We start from the raw sequence: 23,249 nt of genomic DNA on the forward strand, positions 1-23,249 counted from the left end.
TGATCAAAATGTTTAAGAACAGAGGTTAAAAAACTTTGTATGACGAATTTTGTCAAAATAAATGTAAAGATTGAATTATTAAAATAGCTCAAACTTCCAAATCAGCAAATTTCTGCAAAAAAAAATTAAACGTTTTTGTAAGATCTAAGGATGTTTTTTGATGTGCAATATTCGAAATGGCGGCGACATGACGTGACAAGAGTTGTTTTTCATGTTCAAAATTATCAAAATTACTAAAGTGTAAAATTGAACAGTATTGAAACTTCAACAAAATTTTATTTTTTTCATCCTCATGCTCGATAATAGTGTTGAATCATAAACTTTCAGTTACTGCGTAACTTTGGGGGAATATTGCATCCCTAAATTATAAATTTTGTACTTCATGTTATTGTAACATTTTTCATTTTTTTGACTTTAGCCATTTTGCCGTCATGGAAGTCATACACACTAAAAAAATCTCAATTTTGAAGATGACGCAATCGTCGATATTGACGTAATTGATCATGACACAAATTGAAATTCGAATCATTATTAAATCAAAGATGACGTAAACATAAAAACATGTAAATTCAGTTTCGTTTTGAGACATGATCTGCAGTATTTTGTCACTTGGCTTGATTTTACAGCCTAAAGCGAAGAATGCACTTCAACAGAAAAGTAATCGCCTATCTCGATGCGTGGACAATTTCTTGCAAGAAATGGTCAAGAAAAACAATTTTCTTTGATCGCAGTACGCAGTTGAAAAGAAATGTCATTTCAAATAGAGCTCACTGTAGAAAATTTCTTGACCATTTCTTCCGCAGAAATTTTTACTTTTCTTGAGCGGAACAGCATACTTAGCTTAATGACTTAAAATTACTCGAACGATGACCGACATATTAAAGCGAGTAAAGTGACACAAAATTACGTTCGATTTTATTTTTCACTCGTGGTTTTGTGAGCCTTAATAGTAATTTTACGGCTGTCAATGTTATGTGCTGTAAATTCTAAATATGACGTAATTAGTAATTGCATGTCAACATAACCTCCAAGGAATTCCTCACATGTTTCTTTAGGGCACTGGTTATAAGTAATAGAAACACTGTTGTTATGCTTACATTTCACATCTTATTTTATTCTTGGCAACAATATTTTACAATTCATAATAACTCATAATCACTGGTTGGTTGCTGTACCGCTGGATGCAACAGGAACATTTTCCATGATACCGATGCTAACAGTTTTTCTACGCAAACACGGCCGCAATGATATATAAACAGAAGTCATTTAACACTATTGCTTTGGAACTTTGAAAAAGAGTTTACTTGCACTGAATTGTACACCATGTCGAGGATTTTACACCAAAAATTACTTTGCCTCCTTTATTTTGTTCGGTTTCGTTGACGTTTGACGTTTCACCAACTTGCTACGATGGATTATGTCATCGTTCGAGTAATTTTAAGTCATTAAGCTAAGTATGCTGTTCCGCTCAAGAAAAGTAAAAATTTCTGCGGAAGAAATGGTCAAGAAATTTTCTACAGTGAGCTCTATTTGAAATGACATTTCTTTTCAACTGCGTACTGCGATCAAAGAAAATTGTTTTTCTTGACCATTTCTTGCAAGAAATTGTCCACGCATCGAGATAGGCGATTACTTTTCTGTTGAAGTGCATACTTCGCTTTAGGCTGTAAAATCAAGCCAAGTGACAAAATACTGCAGATCATGTCTCAAAACGAAACTGAATTTACATGTTTTTATGTTTACGTCATCTTTGATTTAATAATGATTCGAATTTCAATTTGTGTCATGATCAACTACGTCAATATCGACGATTGCGTCATCTTCAAAATTGAGATTTTTTTAGTGTGAAGAATAAAATAAGATGTGAAATGTAAGCATAACAACAGTGTTTCTATTACTTATAACCAGTGCCCTGCCTAAAGAAACATGTGAGGAATTCCTTGGAGGTTATGTTGACATGCAATTACTAATTACGTCATATTTAGAATTTACAGCACATAACATTGACAGCCGTAAAATTACTATTAAGGCTCACAAAACCACGAGTGAAAAATAAAATCGAACGTAATTTTGTGTCACTTTACTCGCTTTAATATGTCGGTCATCTATGACACAAAATTACATGATTTTTTCGAAGTGTGTAGAAATTTAAATTTTAGTTCAATTTCAATTAAAAATCATAATAATATAATACATATACCATTTTAAATTGATAAAAAATAAAAAAATCTCAAAAAAAAATTTTGGTAGTTTTGGCCGCTCCTTTATATGGAGCCCGACCATTGTGCATCGGTGGATTATGTCAGGTTTTTCAACTTTCTATGGCTTGTATTATAAATTAAGATTCGAATACCCATAAAAATGAGTGCACACTGTAGCATGGTCACTTTTGTGTAAATATTATTTTAAGATTTATTCAATATAAATATAGATGTACATAAATTGTTATATAATTATATTGTTTTTTTCATGTTCTTCAATGTTAATTTATTATTCGTGTTAATTTATTTTTCATTTAATCATATATTATTTCATTGTCAAAATTACCAAATCCAATAGTTCACTTAAATATATGCGATATTCAATATCACAGTTCAAAATGAAATGCACTTTTCCAAAACCGCATACAAAACTTGCAAAAAAAGTCGCCTTCTACCAATACTATATCAGATAAAAGTCCCTGTCGCCTTACACACTACACCACGAAACACGAATAAGCCTAAGGTTCAAAGTTCAAGCCCGAACGTTAACGATCGTTATAAATAGATCGGAGTCCAAAAATAGACGGAACGATACAGGTCATTCAGATGGAATGGTAGCGAAAGAGATAGCGCTTCAATCGGTTCTCATTCGTAGTTGATGAGGATCGTCGTTTGAAAAGGTCGTGAAATTACTTCGGTGATTTTACGTACTTCCGTTCACGAAGATGTAAAATCACACCTTATCTGAGGACTTTCAGAATCTCTACTCGTCCATTTTGACCTGGACCGTGGAAGAGGTGAGAGTGCGTGAATATTTTTAGTGTCGCGATGTGTTTAATTTGGTAATAAATTAAAATGTGAGAAGTCTTGTAGATTGAAATTAATGTTACTTTTTGTTCCTTTTCGTTAGTCAAGTAAAGTTCGTTAGCCTAAAGCCAAGAAGGTTAAGTGCGGTCAAGTTAGTTTGTGTGTGCGATTGTGAATTGAGAAAGGTAATTTTGTAGTTTTTTGATTGTGTGGAGATTTTTTTGTTAATGCGTCGAACAGCCGTTCGACGGCTTTTTATTCAGGATCTGCGTCTAGTGATCTACGGCCCAAGCTCGGCACACCGCATCTGCTCGCTAAACGTTGCTCTCGACCCCACGCTTCAGCGTTCAAAAGTCCCGGTTTGAGGGGAAAGCCGGAAGGGAACAAACCGATCCGACAGAGCGGCCATCACCAATTTCTATTAGCGTGGACAGGCCACGTGTGAAGCCTCCGACGATCCCCACCGTCGTCAACTGCGTCATCCGTCACCGACGCAAGTGATTTCCGGCGTGCGACACTTCATCATTTGGTAATTCCAAAAAGTCGCAGTTCGTTGCTGTATTTGGGGTGGTAGTCGCAATACCTCCATCGTCGATGCGCTAAATCCGGAATCCTGCTTTGCCGTCGCATTCTTCGTCCGGCTCTTCTGCTTTGCCAGCCCATTCAACGGCCGTCGCTTCTGCTTTGCCGGCGGCATTCATCGCAGCATCTAAATGGGTCCGTGAGTACAAGCCAAACAAACTAACCATGCGCATGCGTTAAGACTCCACACAACTAACCGAGCTCGGAAAGAAGAAGATGATCGATAAATGTCGATAGAATCAGATTAGAAATCCGCACACACATTAGGGAAAGTAGGAAGAAGAATGAAGAGGAAAGGAACCCACAATTATGAATAAAAACCTAGGTTATCAAATTTGAATAAATTTCTAAATGTTTTTGCTGTTCACAACCAAATTATGTATTTTTGTAATATGTTAGTGCTTTCCCTGTAACAGTTTTTTTGGTCTTCGAGATTTCTCACGTTTCGCGTCGTTCTACCTGTTTTTTTTTCTGTTTTTTGTACGCCAGGGTAGACTGCCTGGGAAATCAGTCTCTCCACTCACGTGTCTGAAGCGGACAGGGAAATTTGAATTAGTGAGTTCTTCCAGTGATGATACTCGTGAGTGGTGTATTTTTGTGTCGGTTGAACGACGGTCAGCATCAACTATTTTTTGAGAATCGCTTAAGGCGACCTCTATAACTGAGAAATCTCGATCCACTATACCTTTTGAGTTTTCTGTATCGTTTCCTAAATTGCTATTTGGACTCTTATAAAACAAACCCGCCCTGAGGTTGGATTTCTTGCCGGGCAAACATAACTCGACAGACGGTCCTGTTCGGAGGTGGCGCTAAAGCCGTCTGTTGTTTGAGCCAGAGAACGAAACATGAGACGGAAAACCTTTAGCCGTAATTCACGTGTTACAACACACTACTAGCAACATAATTGCTTTAACAACAACGTTTCTTTAAAATACGAAAATCAATCATCGTCGGATTCCTAGGACAGATCAACCGTCGGAGACTATTCAGAATAGTTCGTAGCGAGTAATCGACCAGCGACCCGGAGGATATCCTTCAACCGGAATCGTTGGATCAACTTCAGTACCTACTCCACCGATCAGCAGCAAAGAAGCTGGAACATACGGGTTCGGGATATATTCCTACTTCGGGACACTCTCCGATGGATTCGGCCTGCTCCACCGTCGGAGACCAGTCCGAGTAGCACCGATCGTGATAGACCACCAGTTTTGGGTCGTCGGGGTACCATAGAACCGGAAACTACCCCCCAACCGGAATCGTTGGACTGACATCGACATCCAACTGGTCAAACCTGGAGAGCTCGAGAATCAGTGGATTAGCAACAAGCGCAGATCAATAAAAGTTGCGCACGCCACTGGTGAGATGCCAGCCAGTAACACACAGAGAGCGAAACAAGAAGCCGTTCTAACACAATAGCTTTCCCACGATGCCAAGAGGCAGTTCCGGGGGAATGGCTGGTGGGCGAAGGTGGGTATAGTCGGTAGTAGAAGTTTCCGTGTCCGAAAATTTGGCACACCATGGACGAATTCGATATGATTAGCCAACACTTCTTACGTGATTCGCTGAGTTTGTCCGAATAGCTGCCATACTGAAAACATTTCCCAAATTTCATCTTTGTCATGGTTTCAAAGCGTATCGAAAAGTTGGTTGAAAATTGGGCCTAGTTCAAAATGACCCAATGGGAGATGTTATGAAGAACTAAGAGTCAGCAACAAAGTCCCTCCATGACTTTGCTCTTTACCAAGGAAATGCTTATTTGTTAGTAAAGTCATCGGAAAACCTTACGACTTAGGCAGAAAAGTGAAAACAAAATCAAATACCACCGATAAATTGAAGGAAAATCTATGAGTTTACCTCCAAGGCTAGTAGCGGTAACTATTAGGTAAATATATTTAAATTTCGTTTGGCAAAGAATACAAATGGAATCATTCTAAGAGTGATTCAACGAATCGAGCCATTTTACCCCATCAGTGCGTATTGAGCCATGTTCCCCTTCTATGTTTAGAGCCGGATCGACACAAGTCAGGTAATAGCATATGAGCCTATTTCCGCCCAGTTGGCCCAACCAGTATGATCTAATCTTCCATCAAGCTCGGAATATTAATATATTAGTTCTACGAAGATACTCAAACAACACTTTGCAAATAAATAACCTTTTATAATTAAAAAAAAACGCACATTGAATTATCAGCAACAGTAAAAAAAAACATAATCAAACGAAAACAATGCACCAAACGATTGGAATTTCAACCAACCAGTAAGCAAGTAAATATTTGTGCCCATCAAGGCATTCGAACGTGATTGTGGCCAAGTGAACCAATTTCCACGGTGCCGAAGTCCGCTGCCTATTATTTTCCTTTTACATGTATATTAAGGTGAAACATCTCGGAATCCAAAGATGGCCGTCACAATGGCCGACTTGTGACCCTACTCGCGTTTTCAAAGGCACAAAACTCGAGGAATAGTAAGCAAACGTTCCTGATCTTCTTATTTTAAGCTTTCTGCTAGTGCACAAAGCCAAAATAAAAAGTGCACTGTTGTTGGATGCTTTTTTAGCGAGATTTGTGCCTTTGAAGTTTTAGTGCAATTTTAGAAGTTGATTTCAAACTGTTTCACCTTAAGCCGCCCATGACATATTTTCATTTACAAGCAAACTGCTTCAACTGCCGCCACGCGAAGGGTTCATTGTATCATGCGCCGGCCAGTGTTTTGGGTTTATAATTTCCCTACACATAATGAAACCTCCCCGTTGACGGTTATTAATGCTCCGCAATCATCAATTTGCCTTGCAGTGCATCATTAGTAAAATTGCGATCGCAATTAAAATTTGGAGTTTTCATTGTATAAATGAACCTAAAAAATGTCATCTCGAGATTCGGGAAACCATCTAGCATCAGTTGCATGTTGTTCTTGCCGTAGGGTAACCAATATATTTTGGACCCCCTGGGCCATTTTCCTGCAAATTTCCCAGTTTTAATCAAAAGACCAACTCAATTCGCATGCCATTTGGAAAGATAGGACTATTCCGGACTTGCATCAACCGTTTGTACAAAGAAAATATGGTTATTTTATTTGAAATTAATTTAATTTAATTTAATTAATTTAATTTAATTCAACCGTTACAACACGTTTCACAAAAAATTGAAGCCGTCAGAAATTGTTCAAATGTAAACAAAAACTTTTTTCAGATTTCTGAACTAAAATCATAGAATTTCTTCGGTTTTCCATTTTCAATCGATTGATTAGACTATGGGCAAGCATATTATACAACCAGTGTCATAGAATTGGTCGCCAAACGATAAAAAATGCCGGATTTCCAAAATGTATTGGTGTGTTCAAAACAATGGAAAACAATGCTTCACAATTCAACTATTTTCGACGTTTTTTGGACCCTACATGACTGTATGGGAATTTTTATCTCATGGAGGATGTTTTTCTCTACATGTTGGCATGTTCTTTGACTTGGTTACGCTGTGCAATTAATTGATTGGTACAAAAAACTAAAATCACTTTCTTAGAGGGTCCAAAATAGGACCGTTACCTGCTACCCAACGTACGGCCCGCGGGAGCTCGAAGTCTGAAAAACTTCCTGTGCTGAGCTGGTGTTTCTCGAGGAAGTATTTTGGGGCAAGTATTATACAATATTTTCGCATCTGGCTTACCTGATTTATCTACTAAATGATGTCAAAAATCATTGTCTACGGATGACTCCTCTCCGCCTAAGGACGAAGCCTGCATGTCATCTGTAGGGTCGGTGTTCCCTTAGTGGACAGTCCCCTATAGTCGCACTAGTGGCTTTTTGCGGCCGTTTTGCTATAAATCTTTTCAAAATATTTTTTGACATGAAGGTCAGGAGCTATTTATTTAAGTACCATTGATACACAGCTTGATTTTGTTCGAAAAATGATCGAAATAATTAGTTTTGCTTAAAATTTGAGCTCCCTTGCGCCTATAGTAAACCTATTGTTCCTATAGTAGCACTACTGAGAGAAACTATTTTTTATTAAACGAACTAAGTGATGAATCAGGAACTTTTTTTACATCAAACGATAGCTTTTGATCGATACTTTGTAGGAAAAATACAAAAGTTTTGTGAAAATACGGTTTTGATTAGTATTTTGCCAACGCCGTGATGCTAGTGCTACTATAGGAACAGAAATTAGAAATAATGCTACTATAGGCACATGTATTCCTATAGTGGCACAAGCGATAATAAATACGAACATATGAGATCCCGTAGTTTTCATATTTTTCCCACAAAACCAAGATAAAAAGCTTTCAGATGATGTAAAAATAATGACGCTAGCGTTATTTTTCGATTTTATACGAATATTTGTTCTTAGCTATGCGGCTATTGGTACATCGACCCTAGTAGATTGCAAAAAAGTTTGGATATTTTATCTTCATACTTGCAAAATAGGAAGACTTCTCCTAATGCTTAAAAACTCATAATTTTGTTTTCCGAATATTATTCAGCAGCAGGTATCAGCGCTTCTTCCAATCGAAAAGCGTCCATTCAAGAAGAAGAAGGAGTTATATTCATCGCAATGTAACGCTTCATATGGGTAAGTTTTGCGTGAATTTCATGAAACATTGTTCAAATTTCAAGTACAGCTTGTAACACGATCCGTTACGTGAATTTTTTTTTTTTCTTATAGCAATCAAATTTTCGATGTAAAATAAATTAGTCTACGATAAGGCAAGGGCCTTCCTTAGCCGAGTGGTTAGAGTCCGCGGCTACAAAGCAAAGCCATGCTGAAGGTGTGTGAGTTCGATTCCTGGTCAGTCCAGGATGTTTTCATAATGTAAATTTTCTTGACTTCCTTGGGCATAGAGTATCATCGTACCTGCCACACAATATACGAATGCGAAAATGCCAACTTTGGCAAAGAAAGCTCTCAGTTAATAACTGTGGAAATGCTCATAAGAACACTAAGCTGAGAAACAGGCTCTGTCCCAGTGAAGACGTAATGCCAATAAGAAGAAGAAGACGACGATAAGCAAACGAACGGTTGTTGGACCACTAAGCGATAGCAGGGAGTGTTTTGTAATCGACAGACGAATCACTGTCGAATCCATTTCTCCTCCTATCCTAAAGCTTTTATTTGTCACGAAAAGAAGCTCATCAGCAGCACAATTGAAAGCTACCGGATTCCCATGACACTGCTTTTATTTGTGAACTCTGTATGGTCAGCAGCTCTAATTTATGTATACCAGCAGCAAATAGCCGGTAGGTACAAATTTTCACACTTAACAATCTCATTTATCACAGTCTGATTTGGCTGCAAGAGTATAGATGGTACTTAACCAACAAGCTGTTCCAAGCGCGGGACCAACATAAATTGCATGAAATTGAGCACGATGCTTATAGTGGCAGCTGGATCACGTTGTCCCATCGTCATCATCTGCATTGACAACACGCTACTTTACGTACAAAATGCTGACTGATCGATGGTTAATCATCTGGTGATGTAAAATTGAAAAGTGAATGGCAGAATCGGATAAACATAAGGTTTTTTTTTTATTATCGTTGTGCGCAGTTTCCATTAGAGCGCATGTTAGTCATCTGGCATAATTTGTCTCTGTCTGTGACATAATGTTACATGCTTTAGCATTTTATGCTGCTTGTATTAATCATAGACTTTGTGTCTGTTTGTCCTATTTTCAAATAAAAATGTGTAGGGAAAGTGTACCAGTTATGGCCATAGTGGTTCCCTATTTGGCTATATGCATTATTTCGTTAACTTTCACATTTTCAATTTTTTTTAGTGTTTTAACATCAAGATATATCCTATATCTTACTACTAAAACACACAAAACTTTTCAAAATGTGCAGACGTTCAAGTTATCACGTATGGCGAAATAGGGAACCACTATGGCCATAACTGGTACACTTACCCTATCATTTTTCGGCATCCGTTTTGTGTGTTTATTCTAAAAATTTGCATGAAACGCGATACTTTCTCTTTCTCTTCTACTTCTTCTTTTAATTCTTTTTCTAATTCTTGGGCTTCTTCTCGACATCTCAGCTAACTGTTATGAACTGAAAGCTTTCTTTGACAAAGTTGCCATTTGCGCATGCGTATATCGTGTTGCAGTCACGATTAAACTATTACGAAATTAAACCGTCACGAAAATTTTCTGAAGCCACCGGGAATTGAACCCAGACACCTTCAGCATGGCTTTGCTGGGTTGCCGCGGACTTTACCACTAGGCTCAAAAAGGTCTCAACAACGCGACACTATGAAGAAATCATCCTCATTCTAATAAAGTAGGCTAAATATAGTCCAAAATACAATTTGATTAAATGTCTAGTCGAGACATTTCGTACAAACTGTAAATAGTTTGGAGTTTTTATTGGCAGCGGTTCCATTAACTGGATAATTTGGATAAATCAGGTAGAGGTTCAAAATCAATCTAAGAAATCTTTAGAGGAAAACCCCAATTTTTATATCATGATTAACTAAATGGCTAGAGATGCTAGTATTAGAAAGTCAGCAGAAATTGATAACGCCAAACAATTTTCGACTGGGCTGTGTCGCAAAATGTGAAAGACCAATTTAAAAAAGATTGGGAATTTATCTATGCAACTGAAAATGACTATTCAGAGACTGAAAAATTTCTTCAGGAAAGATTTTCTAACCTGGTTCCAATTCCTGGAACAAAAAAAAATATCATTCATTTATACCAAAAGACGAACGAAGCATTTTTGCTAGTGAATTCTCAGATGCACATGAAAACCAAGAAAATACAGCATGCTTTGTTCTTAATAATACAAAGAAACGAAAATCTTATGGTGTTAGCAACCAAAGACAATCTTCCCGGTTGAAAAAATAGATAGTATTAAGATGAAAATGTAAGTTATATACTGAATAATTGAACAAATAAAATTGAAAATAATAATAATAATAATAATCTTATTTGTTGCATAGAAAATTCCATATTTCCATTCCTTTTCAGTGTACCGTAATCCAGGGTAACATTGATCAGTTTTTAGGATATTTCTTAAATATTTAATTCAAAAATGCAAATGTTCTGAGTTTTATATTTTTAAAACAAGTACTGCCACCCATAGCTCGTGACTACATACTGTATTTTGTTTTTTTGAAAGATTTAAGCATGTTTACAAACATGTTTTATGTGATTTTTTCATTTAGCTGATATGGGGTAACATTGATCATCCATGTAAACAACGTTCGGTAATATTGAAAATGTCGTTACTTACTTAAATCATGGCCCCTGAAGCCGAATATGATGTCCTAACGCTTACATCTCATTTACTTTTTCAGTTAATTTAAAATTAAAAACACCTCAAACTGCGAAATACGCCTAAAGGTAGGCAATTTCCTAAGGGAATTTTACATTCTTAACAGTAATTCGTTAATGTTGCCTAATTGAACATACTTATAAAAGTTTTGACAGCGGAATCGTTTTGGGCGATGCCATTTTTAGTGAGAACCGCATATTCCTTGCTCATATCGCTTGCGAAACCCTATGTGAGACATGAATCTTCGGTAGTGTCATCCTTAACCATTGAAATCATTGTTTCGCAAACTTGACAAATTTACGCATAAAATAAACGCAATTTTTGCAAAAATCTCAATTTTTAATAGCTCATTAATATAAGAAAGAGAAGCAACATTCGGTTGGGGGCCCAGATAGCCGTAGCGGTAAACGCGCAGCTATTCAGCAAGACCAAGCTGAGGGTCGTGGGTTCGAATCCCACCGGTCGAGGATCTTTTCGGGTTGGAAATTTTCTCGACTTCCCAGGGCATAGAGTATCTTCGTACCTGCCACACGATATACACATGCAAAAATGGTCATTGGCATAGTAAGCTCTCAGTTAATAACTGTGGAAGTGCTCATAAGAACACTAAGCTTAGAAGCAGGCTCTGCTCCAGTAGGGACGTAACGCCAGAAAGAAGAAGAAGAAGCAACATTCATGCTTTGGAAATGTTTCATCAATAAACGATGATACCAACTTTTTACGAGATGAGTCATTCCGATCAATGTTACCCCGCTGATCAATGATACCCCGGATTACGGTAATGAAAAATTGAGGCAGAAACAGTTTATTTTTCAGTGTTTCTTAGCGGTGTAATTTTTCATGAAAAATATCATCCATTTCGACTTATACTTCATTAAAACCAATCCCATATCTTTTTTTCAGATGTTTTAGAAAATTTTCAATTGCTTTGATATAAAATCATTGTTTTCCGATGCTTCGATTGAAATATGGGTTTTCAAAGAAAAGGCTTATATGGTCATTTTCCACAAAATTGGCCATAACTCAAAAACGAAAAAAAGTACTGTTGGGCGGTAGGGTTTGTTTGATTTCGTAAATTTATTGTTCAGAAGAATTACAAAATTCCTGCGGGATAAAATAGTATTAGAATCCATTCGCATTTTTATAATGTAGATCGTACTGTAGTGTACGCTACCACTCAACGGAGATTTCCAATTTTTTGCATAACATTTACAATTTTTGCTGACGAATCTGCATAAGGATAAATTATAGTAGGATTGCTAAGAATCTGAGGATGACATTAGGTCTCTTACCCTAGGTAGCCTTGTTCGTACGTAACTAAACAGATCTTAACAGATATTATACTTTCCAATTCATGGATTTAGGCTACAAATTTGTGAATGCACAATTAGTCAATGAAAAGCAATTCATTCAGGATCTCACCATTCAGTCGGCACTACTTGATAGGATTTGAACTTCGACCAATTGTTAACCCTTTCTAAGGACAATGCGCTATCTATGCTGTAACAATAGGCATATGTTTTACAAGTAACATTTCATTATTATATGCATTTCGCAATACCTGATGTAATATAAGCAAATCTATAACCCAAAATACGTATTCTGCCTCTAATAATTCGAATTCAAAAAGTTATTTCACTATAATCGCAGTAGTTTTTTTTTCTGTTTCCATCACAAGCAACTCAATTCATGGCCGAAACGAACGAGATTTCCTCCCTCTATTGTCGTTTCGATGCATTGTAGTGATGGTGTGTATTTATTGGCTTGTGGCCGGTCCCCTCAATGCGCACTGGGTGTGGCAATTCAGCACCGGTAACAGTGGGGCATACGGAGTTCGACGGGCGTTGGCGTAGCGAATCCAACAAGTACATTTCAAAAATTTCAGCGATTAAAGCTTATGAAATTAACTTCTCAAAAATATATTTTTGAAAGTTTTCCACTAATTGGAACATAGTTTTTCCGGCTTTTCTTTACGAATTTTCTCAACGGTGGAAAATTTTGTAGAAAAGTGTTTCCAGTTAATTTTTTTTTATTCCTGAGAAAGTTTGCTTTCAATTTAAAAAAAAAACTTTGTTTCTACGATGCTTCGTTCTTGAGTTATGATTTTTCAAAGTAAGTAGTGTCAGAGGAAAACAAAAAAAATCCAACTGAGTTTTCCGGGAAAATAAGCGACCCTGAAATTTTCTCAATTTTGTTTTTATTCATATATTGATGAGCCCTGCCTGTGGAAAAAGTTTCATGAAAATCTGAAACCCTTCGGCCCACTTTGTACGGAAATAAAAAAAAAATCCCCATCAGCATCTCCCTTGCTGTGTATATCACACCATAATCAATGATCATTATATAATTGAATTTAACCTCTCTACCGGCAGCTTCATTTTTTACCGCTAAAAAAATATTCATATCGTGATAACTTTTTTGATCTCGATATTTTTGCACCAGTTTTTCACAAAATTTCAAAACACTCTTCTAGTTTGTGAAACCATGTCGATATTAATCATTGGTGATCTAATTTTGAAGATATTCCGATGTTCCTTGGGGGACCAACATTCTCCACATAAAATGTCTTTGACGGCCATTTTGTTTTTGGTCAATTTATCAAAAAAAAAAATAAAATATGTAGTATACAAAGCTACGTAATAAGGAGCTACCGTAATCCGGGGTAACATTGATCATTTTTTTAGTTTTTCTTAAATTTTTCATATCACAATACAAATGTTACAAGTTTCATATTTTCAAAACAAGTACTGGCACCCACCGCTCCTAACTATGTACTTTATTTTGTTTTTAGAAAGATTTAAACATGTTTAAATGAATGTTTTAAGTGATTTTTTGATTCAGCTGATATGGGGTAACATTGATCACCCAAGTAAACAACGTTCGCTAATATTGGAAATGTCGTTACTTACTAAAATTTGGGCCCCTGAAGCTGAATATGAAGACCAATCTCTTACAAGTCATTTACTTTTTGAGTTATTTCAAAATTAAAAACACCTTGAACCGCGGAATACGCCTAAAAGTAGGCAATTTCCTCAGGAAATTCTACATTCGTAATAGTAATTAGTTAATGTTGCCTAATTGAATAAACTTATGAAAGATTTGACAACGGAATCGTTTTCGGCGATGCCATTTTTAGTAACACCCGCATTTTCCTTGATCACATCGTCTGCAGAACTCATGTGAGACATGAATTTTCGGTAGTGTCAGTGAAAATGATAGAAATCATTGTTTCAAAAAGTTGCCAAATTTCCGCATGAACTAAACGCAATTTTGGCAAAAACCTTAATTATCATTAGCTTATGAATATACGAAAGAGAGGCACCATTCATGGTTCGAAAATGTTTCATCAATAAATCTTTATTTGAACGTTTAACAAGATGAGTCATCCCGATCAATGTTACCCCGCTGATCAATGTTACCCCGGATTACGGTACTCTGAAAAAAATCATACAAATTGGTTCAGTATTTTTTGGAGAAATCTGAAAATTACGATATGAGGTTTTTTAGAGTTTTCAAGATCTTTATTTGTCCAGCGTGGTACCAGAAACATAAATGCTCATTATACTGTGAAAGTTCCTCAACGGCATCCTCCAGACCATTTTTCAAAACATCTTCAGAAATTCCACATTCTTCGTTCCTTTCCCAGTTGAGGGTGTGTCATTCTAAGCATTAGAAAATAATTATTAAGTCATCTTACATTCAACATCCATCATCTATATCGAGTTACTTACATAAGCTCTTATAGAAAACTCAATCACAATGTAATTAACCCTATTTATTTATACTTAAACAACATAAACTTCATAAATCAACACCTACACAGTGATGGCACATCTTTTAATTGAGTCATCAAACCAAATGCTTTATTTCACAACTCAGCGACGAACCTCCTCTATTAAGCCCATCACCAGCAGCAACAACAGCAGCCAAATGCAACAAACGATGAACTAAAGCCAACATTCACACAATTGTTACTGCGGCCATAATTTACAAAGTAATTCTTCCCTCCGAGGGCCCATTTATTCGATAAAAACTCATAATCGCCCACAAAAGGTAACATTCACCAATTAGTAATTACAGTCCCTTCAATTGAGCATAACACCCCAAAACAGCCCACCACAGGGCTCCATCCAATGGCAGTAGTAATGCCCAGAGTTCAATCAATGAAAACCCAACAAAAAAACAATCACCATCAAGCGAAGAAACCCAACCATCCATGTAAACTCAACCACTTCACATGCTGCCCAGCTCTGGGAGGTGTTTTATTCGGTCCCACAAGCCGCCGGCGATGACCGATGTCGGCACCGCGCCGCCGTAGGAAAGGAGGACCATTCAGAAAATGCTCGATTACGCTTCGACACTCGGTTCCTTTGTGCCCATCGTGCCACCCAGTGCCCTACATTTGGCTCCTCACTATTTACGCTATTTGACGTCTCCAATCATTGACCGACCGAACCGAATACGCGGGCGGCTGACGACGCTGCGATTTATACTATCCATTCACCTGGTACCTTTATAGGGTATCTACCTACCAAAGTTGGACGGTAGTGGTTCTCAATGAACGAGAAACGGCTCACCAATCGAGCATGCTTCAGAAAACATACTATAAACACACGATCTAATCAAGTAATGTGAAGTGCTTTTTTATTCTGAAAATGACCTAAGTACCGTAATCCGGGGTAACATTGATCAGCGGGGTAACATTGATCACAAACTTTCATAAACTTGTTCAGCTCAGCATGATTCGCGAATTACTATAAAGAATACAGAATTTCCCCAGGAAATTGCCTACTTGTAGGCGTATTCCTCAATTCAAGGTGTTTTTAATTTTGAAATATCTCAAAAAGTAAATGACTTGTAAGAGTGTGGCCTTCATATTCGGTCTCAGGGATTATGATTTTAGTAAGTAATGATATTTTCAATATTACCGAACGTTGTTTTCAAGGATGATCAATGTTACCCCATATCAGCTAAATAAAAAAAATCACTTTAAACATTTTATAAAACATGCATTAAACTTTCAGTAAACAAAATACTGTATATAAACACGAGCAATGGGTGTCAGTACTAGTTTTAAAAATATAAAACTTGTGACATATGCATTTTGAAATGATTTTTTTAAGAAACATCCCAAAATATGATCAATGTTACCCCGGATTACGGTAATAATAATAAAAAGGCAACCAAATAACAGGCACTTAAAGACAATCCGTGTTTTACCAAAAAGAAGTCGATAAAATAATTAGTTAGAGACAATAGTAGATATAGTAGAAAAATTGTATCGTTTTGTTTCAAATTTCGAACATGACATTCATTCCGAACACTCAACGACAAATTGAAACTAGGCACTTATAAGTTCCAAAAACACCAATCGGAAAATTAAAATTAGCCAATCACTGTAATTTTTACGAGAAATTTCAGCGAAAGCTAGAGATTCCTTGTAACCACCTAGGATTCCTAGGGGTATCTTGAAAATTTTCAGTAAAAAGTTATGGACAACTTATGAGTAGAATCCAAGAAAAAATATGATTCCTGTAGCGTTTGGTAATTTTTGGCTCAATTTTCTGAATTCTGAGTAGAATGCATTATATATGGATGAGGATTTAGAGCAATATCCTGAGGTTTCATTGCGGGTTTGTGAGTTCCAGGAATTGATAGCGAATTTCTAAGAATTTTATAATACATCAATGGTGCATGACTCTTGTCTAATTACTTCAAAATCATTTTTTATGAACTTTTTTCGTTTATTTCATATGCTTAGTTTATTTATTTATTCTCCGTCCTTAGTTTCGAAGCTGCGTACAGATGATACCTACAAGATAATAGTCTAACAAAAGTTTTCATTATTTCCAAATTCATAGGTATTACATCTACAATACAACAGAAGCTTATTTGCGTAATACAAAATTACTTCATGGGCCGCATTCATGATTTTCGTGGGCCACATGCGCTGGTTGAGCACCACTGCTCTATGTTCACTTCGGCGTCGTTCCTAGTATGTTGAAATGAACATAAAATAAAGCAATTCATTACATTCACTTCTCTGGGATGCTTCAGCTCGAACTAAGCAGACATGTTTCTGGAAAATAGATAGTTAAACTTTGGTACATGTAATTCGCAATGGTCAATTCTTCAATCGGTAACTTCTACCCATTGATGTGGTATATACTACGAGGAGTGCCCAATTGCTTCCATGGCAGTGACGATCGAGCGTCTATACGGACAACAACGAAACCACCACCCGCTTTCAACGATCCAATCTACGTCAAGAAAATTCCACAGCTCCTAGCAGGGCCACCACCGGTATGGCGTACGCCGCGTGATTCTTCTGCCTCATAGACTTTAGGTTTAGATTAGGTTAGATAATCAATAATCAGACAATCCTGGCGGGCTGTTTATGGGATTTTTTTTTCGCTCGATTGTGGCCAGTTGCTTAAAGCGTCCATTAATGAACCAATTGGTTCTTCAATGGGAGGGAAAGAAAACACTGGTACAATCATGGGTTTACAATTTAACTGAAAATTATATTGTACGTAAACATGTATGTACATAGTAGATCATATTTTTGATATGCTACTAGGGAAAGTGTAGCAGTTATGGCTATAGTGGTTTCCTATTTGGCCATATGTATTTTCTCAAAAACTTTCACATTTTGAATATGTTTGAATGATTTAACATCAAGATTCATTTGATGTCAAACTACTAAAACGCACATAATGATTAAACATTTGAAATCGATCAAATTATTACGTATGGCGAAATAGGGAACCATTATGTCCATAACTGGTACACCTACCCTACTACGATACTTCAAGAATATTTTTTGTCTTCAAAAATTGCTCTCAAAACGTTTTGAAGGATTCTTCTATGAATTAATCTAATATTTCCTCCAGGGTTGCCATAGAGTCTTCATGAGAAATTTCTCGAAACCTTTAATTCAGAAAACCATTCAAAGATTTCTTAACGTGTTCTTACCTCTATTAGGAAACCTTTTAGGAATCCGTCCAGAGCACTATCCTGGAATACTATCATAGCAATCTGAAGACTGGAATGAAAGAAGCCGCTTTTCGATGCACACCTAGACCTAGATCTCTTGATTGATGGTTCCCGTAGTGATGGAAATGTCACTTTTTAGACCACGTGTGCATATGGCATCCCGGACGAGGTATTGTTCCGGGAATTTAGTTTGATGGTTTTGAAGTTTTCGGCCTTCTTCCCTTTTCCTGATGCGGTATAAAAATCGTGTCCCGGAAGCTGCTGCTCCTCTTACTTGGACGTCATAGCAAAAGGTGAAAACTCATCATAGAAACCATTGTATGTATACTAGAGTGGTTCAAAAAATCGTTTTTGCTCCACACCGATCATTCGATTCTAGATCAAATTCTGAGTGTCCTCCCAAAATTTGAGCTCATTTGGATGAAAATTGAGACTGCACAAGCCCTTCAAAGTTTATATGGGAATTACTATGGGAAAAGCAAGCAATTCATTCAATCGGTCATAGTGTTTTCCCATGTGCTCTTGGGGATTAGAGCTACGTTGATACTGTGAGATACATTCATCAGCAACAACTTTGCCGAAGACCGTTTTCAAATCGGACGCCTCAGTAATTAGTTATTGATTTATATCCAGTTACAAATTCTTCGGCAGTGCTCATTTAACTTCTGAACAGGCAACATTGCTGCACTTGGCGCGAAAGATAGCACGCACAAATCATGGCTACTATGTTTTACTGCATATGTCCAGTGATGCCTGCAGAACTGCCCAACAATTATAGCTAAAGTTTTACAACTCATTCAAAAATCAATAACTAATTACCGGGGCGTCTGATTTAAAAACGGTCTTCGGCAAAGTTGTAGCTGATGAATGTATCTCACAGTATCAACGTAGCTCTAATCCCCAAGAGCACATGGGAAAACACTATGACCGATTGAATGGATTGCTTGCTTTTCCCATAGTAATTCCCATATAAACTTTAAAGGACTTGTGCAGTCTCAGTTTTCATCCAAATGAGCTCAAATTTTGGGAGGACACTCAGAATTTGATCTAGAATCGAATGAGCGGTGTGGAGCAAAAACGATTTTTTGAACCACTCTAATGTATACTCAACTGGACGATATCCACTGGTAGTCTTGGCCCCTCCAGTGCGGACGTTCTTCCCACACCGGAACTGGAGGCTCCCCCTTGGCGCCATGGGAAAGTCGGAAGAGGGACGGAAAAGGGATGTCCATCCTATACCCCTAAGGACCACGTGGGAAACAAAGCAAGTGAAACCCAAAACAGTATCGAAATAAGTAGACTTCCATCTTCATCGTTGTCGCCGTATGCTGTGCCTTTTTTCCCCGCTACCGGAACACCCCTCCCACTGACTATCGAACCGTTGATCAACGAGCAGCTATCCGAGGATAGCAGATCACCATCATCCCATAGTATGTTACCACTACGTGCGGCAGAGACATCCCCATCTGCGACAAGCATATGTCCTTGCAATGATGCCAACATTCCTGAAGGCCAACAAACTTTCCAAGCGCTTGCACTACCAAAGCCAAGTAATTTCTGTTTGCAATGGAATGTCAACGGTTTTTTCAACAACCTTGGTGACATTGAGCTTCTAACTGCAGAAGATCCCCCATGGGTGTTAGCCCTACAAGAAGTGAACAAAGTTACGACGGAGCAGCTCAACCGCTCACTCCGTGGACGATATGAATGGGTCCTTGAATCTGGAAGCAATTTTCGACACTCCGTAGCAATTGGTGTACTACGATCCATCCCGTTCACTACCATTGAAATTGACACAACTCTACCAGTCATCGGAGTATCCATCGAAGGGCCAATCAAGATTTCCATCGCCTGTGTTTATCTACCGTGTGGAAAACTTGCTGACCTTCGCAATCAACTAGCTAAAACACTCGACTCTTTACCTGAGCCGCGTATAATTCTCGGTGACGTCAATGCGCACCATTCATGCTGGGGTGGAAACCGATCCGATTCTCGAGGCTGTATTATTTTCGACATTCTAGAAAATTCCGACATGATAATCCTAAATGACGGATCTCCAACATATTACAACAACCGTTTCTCTACCGCCATCGACATCACTGCTATCAGTCGTTCTACTGCTCCCCTTTTTTCATGGTGCTGTAACACGGATCAGTATACCGTTCTGATTCAAATTCCGGACAGCTTTAAATTCCGGACACGCAACTTTGTATGGGAAAGGTTTCACTTGAAATGTTTCAAAATTTTCCGTTTGAAAGTTCCCAACTTCCAGGCGCGTTTTTATAAGCATTTTTCATAGCAATCCATGAAAATTTATAATGTGCAACTAGTTTTGACGTTGCTTTTACGGCTGGGAAGCCTAATTAATAATTCAATTATTTTAATTTTGCTTTTCGTGAGCTGTCCGGAGTTTGAAACAAAGTGTCCGTAATATGAAGCAAGAGTGAGGTTGCGTCCGGAATAAGAATCATGGAAAGATCACTAATTTCTATTTATTTTAGGTAATTCAAGCAGCGGAATCCAATTATTCACCCAACATTCGAAAGGAAAGTGCTTTAGTAGATTGATTACGCACAGGTATGATTAATAATAATTCAATTTATATGCTTTCCGATCGGTTATACTTCACCGGAGCCTTAAGTGTCCCTAATATGAATCAAAACGGTAGTAGCGATCACCATCCGATACAAATATCACTTTCGGTATCCGCCCCTATTACCAAAAACGCAGTGAAAACTCGTAGGAAGGCTCTCCGAGCAGTCAAGCGCCTTCCCGTAGATCACCCCGAAAAAGAAGCTGCCGTTCAAAATCTACATGTACTGCGTAACCAATGCCGTCAGGTCATCAGAGATGCAAAAAGAGAAAGTTGGGAGGAGTTTGTAGATGGAATCAATGCTTCACACTCTGCGAAAGATTTGTGGAGTAAACTCAATGCCCTTAGTGGGAAAAGAAAATCCAGCCCACCAATTCTCACAGTCGATAACAACAACACCAACGATCCTGTTATCATTGCCGATGCTCTTGGTAACTATTTCGCAAAGCTTTCGTCAATCGATGGCTATAGCAACAGTTTCATCCGGAGAGGTAATCCCATTGTATCCGGACCTGCAAATTTCGTAGTACCGAGCGACACTTCTAACCTCTTGATCAATCAGCCTTTTGGAATGAACGAGTTACAACATGCTCTAAGGCGCAGCAGTGGGAAATCGGCTGGGGTCGATGGAATTGGTTACCCGCTAATCAAAAATCTCGATTTTTTTGGCAAACTAAAGCTGCCAAATCTTTTGAATCACGCATGGGTAAATAACGCTTTTCCACCTGAATGGCAGGAAAGTCTTGTTATCCCGATCCCAAAACCGAACGCTAAATCTCGAGAACCATCCAGTTTCCGACCCATAAAGTTAACGAGCTGTCTTTCCAAGGTCTACGAAAGAATGGTCAATCGACGCTTGGTACATTTTCTTCATTCTAAAGGACTCTTAGACCATAGGCAGCACGCCTTCAAGTCGGGTTATGGGACCAACACGTATTTTGCTGCTCTTGGAGATGTCCTTCATGATGCCTTTTCCAAAGGATATCACACCGAGATTGTGTCGCTTGACATTTCTAAAGCCTTCAACAGAACGTGGACCACGGCAATCTTGGAAAAGCTGGCCAACTGGGGGTTGACTGGCCATATTCTACATTTTATTCAAGGTTTCTTGTCCAACCGCACTTTTCGCGTAGCAATCGGTAACATTCAATCAAAAACCTTCCCTGAAGAAACTGGCGTCCCTCAGGGGTCTGTAATGGCCGTCACTCTGTTCCTCGTAGCTATGGATAGCGTATTCGATGATTTTCCAGTGAACATTCACATATTTGTGTACGCTGACGATATCGTCCTACTAGTTTCTGGTTCTACATTGGCTGCAACAGTAAGAAAAACACAAGCCGCTGTGAATAGAATCGCCAAATAGGCCGCAACCAATGGTTACGACCAGGCGTTGCAGAATTCGCTCTCATTTGAGAATGAAGCACGATCAAAGCAAGCAAAGAAAAACATCCCATCTGTTGCGGTCCACGATCGTCATTGTATCGCAAGGTGTAACAAGTCTGTTAAATGGAAGCAGCGAGCGAGAGCCCCAACGAGAGAGCGATGATAAAATCCATTTTTCTCGCTTGTTTACCGTTGGGGATAGGTGTTTTTCTATACTGGCACGATAAACAATCCACGAACTTCCGATAACAACAGTGTCCCCCAGGCTTGGAGCATGTTTAGAGGGGTTTTATCATGCACTACTATCCCCCCAATCTGATCAAACTTGTAGCAGTATACGATAAACAGTCTCTCATAATGTGCAGCATGTTATGATAGTTACAGAGAGCGTGAAAGATTCTCTCAATTTTCTCAGGATTCAATCCCTGGTTACGACCTTTCGGCATCCAAAAGCGTCAGATGTCATGTATGTCCCTCTGTTCATCGCATAACTGGCAATCCCATTACGATAAATGGCCAGGGTATCCCGCTCAAAAAAACAGTAAACATACTTGGTGTCATAGTTGACCGAAAGCTATCCTTTAAACCCCATATTGACAACGTCAAAGCCAACTGCCAAAGCCGACTTAACCTGATTAGGACGATCTCCAATCCTCACCGCTGTAATAATAGAAACACCCTTCTTCGGGTTGCAAATGCCGTCGTCGAAAGTCGTTTAACATACGGACTCGAGCTAACATGCCTCGCCAGAGAATCTATAATTGATAACCTTGCTCCAGTGTATAACAATTGCATTCGAATCGTTTCCGGATTGCTTCCATCGACGCCAGCTGATGCTGCATGCGTTGAAGCAGGAATTCTACCGTTTCGATATCGTATCACAGCTGTCCTATGCCAAAAAGCCGCTACGATCGCTGAACGTACCGCTGGTACTCATAGGACCTTCCTCTTCGATGAGGCTGACAGAGCCCTTCTCAGCGTTGCAAGCTCAAAACTCCACCGGATGCAAAAATACTATGGTATGGAGACAGGTTTTGGGTTCCTCCAAACTATAAAACTGACTCAAGAATAAAAAACAATTTTTGAGCTGGTGAATCTTCCATACGCCTCAGATCTACGGTTCTGGAACTTCTCAGGACCGATTTCAGAAACTACACACATCGATATACCGATGGATCCTTATCCATCCAAGGTGTGGGCTTTGGAGTCTCTGGTGAAGGATTATCAATCAGCTCTAGACTACCTCCTCAATGCTCCATTTTTTCTGCTGAGGCTGCCGCGATCCTCGTAGCTGTAACTACGCCTGCTGATAAACCGATTCTCATTCTGTCTGATTCTGCAAGCGTTATCTCCGCAATCCAATCCGAAGCACCTCGACATCCCTGGATCCAAGCAAAAAAAACTCCTCCTGGCACCGTTT

The sequence above is a fragment of the Aedes aegypti genome, chromosome 2, assembly GCF_002204515.2.
Source record: "Aedes aegypti strain LVP_AGWG chromosome 2, AaegL5.0 Primary Assembly, whole genome shotgun sequence".
Lineage (NCBI taxonomy): Eukaryota > Metazoa > Arthropoda > Insecta > Diptera > Culicidae > Aedes > Aedes aegypti.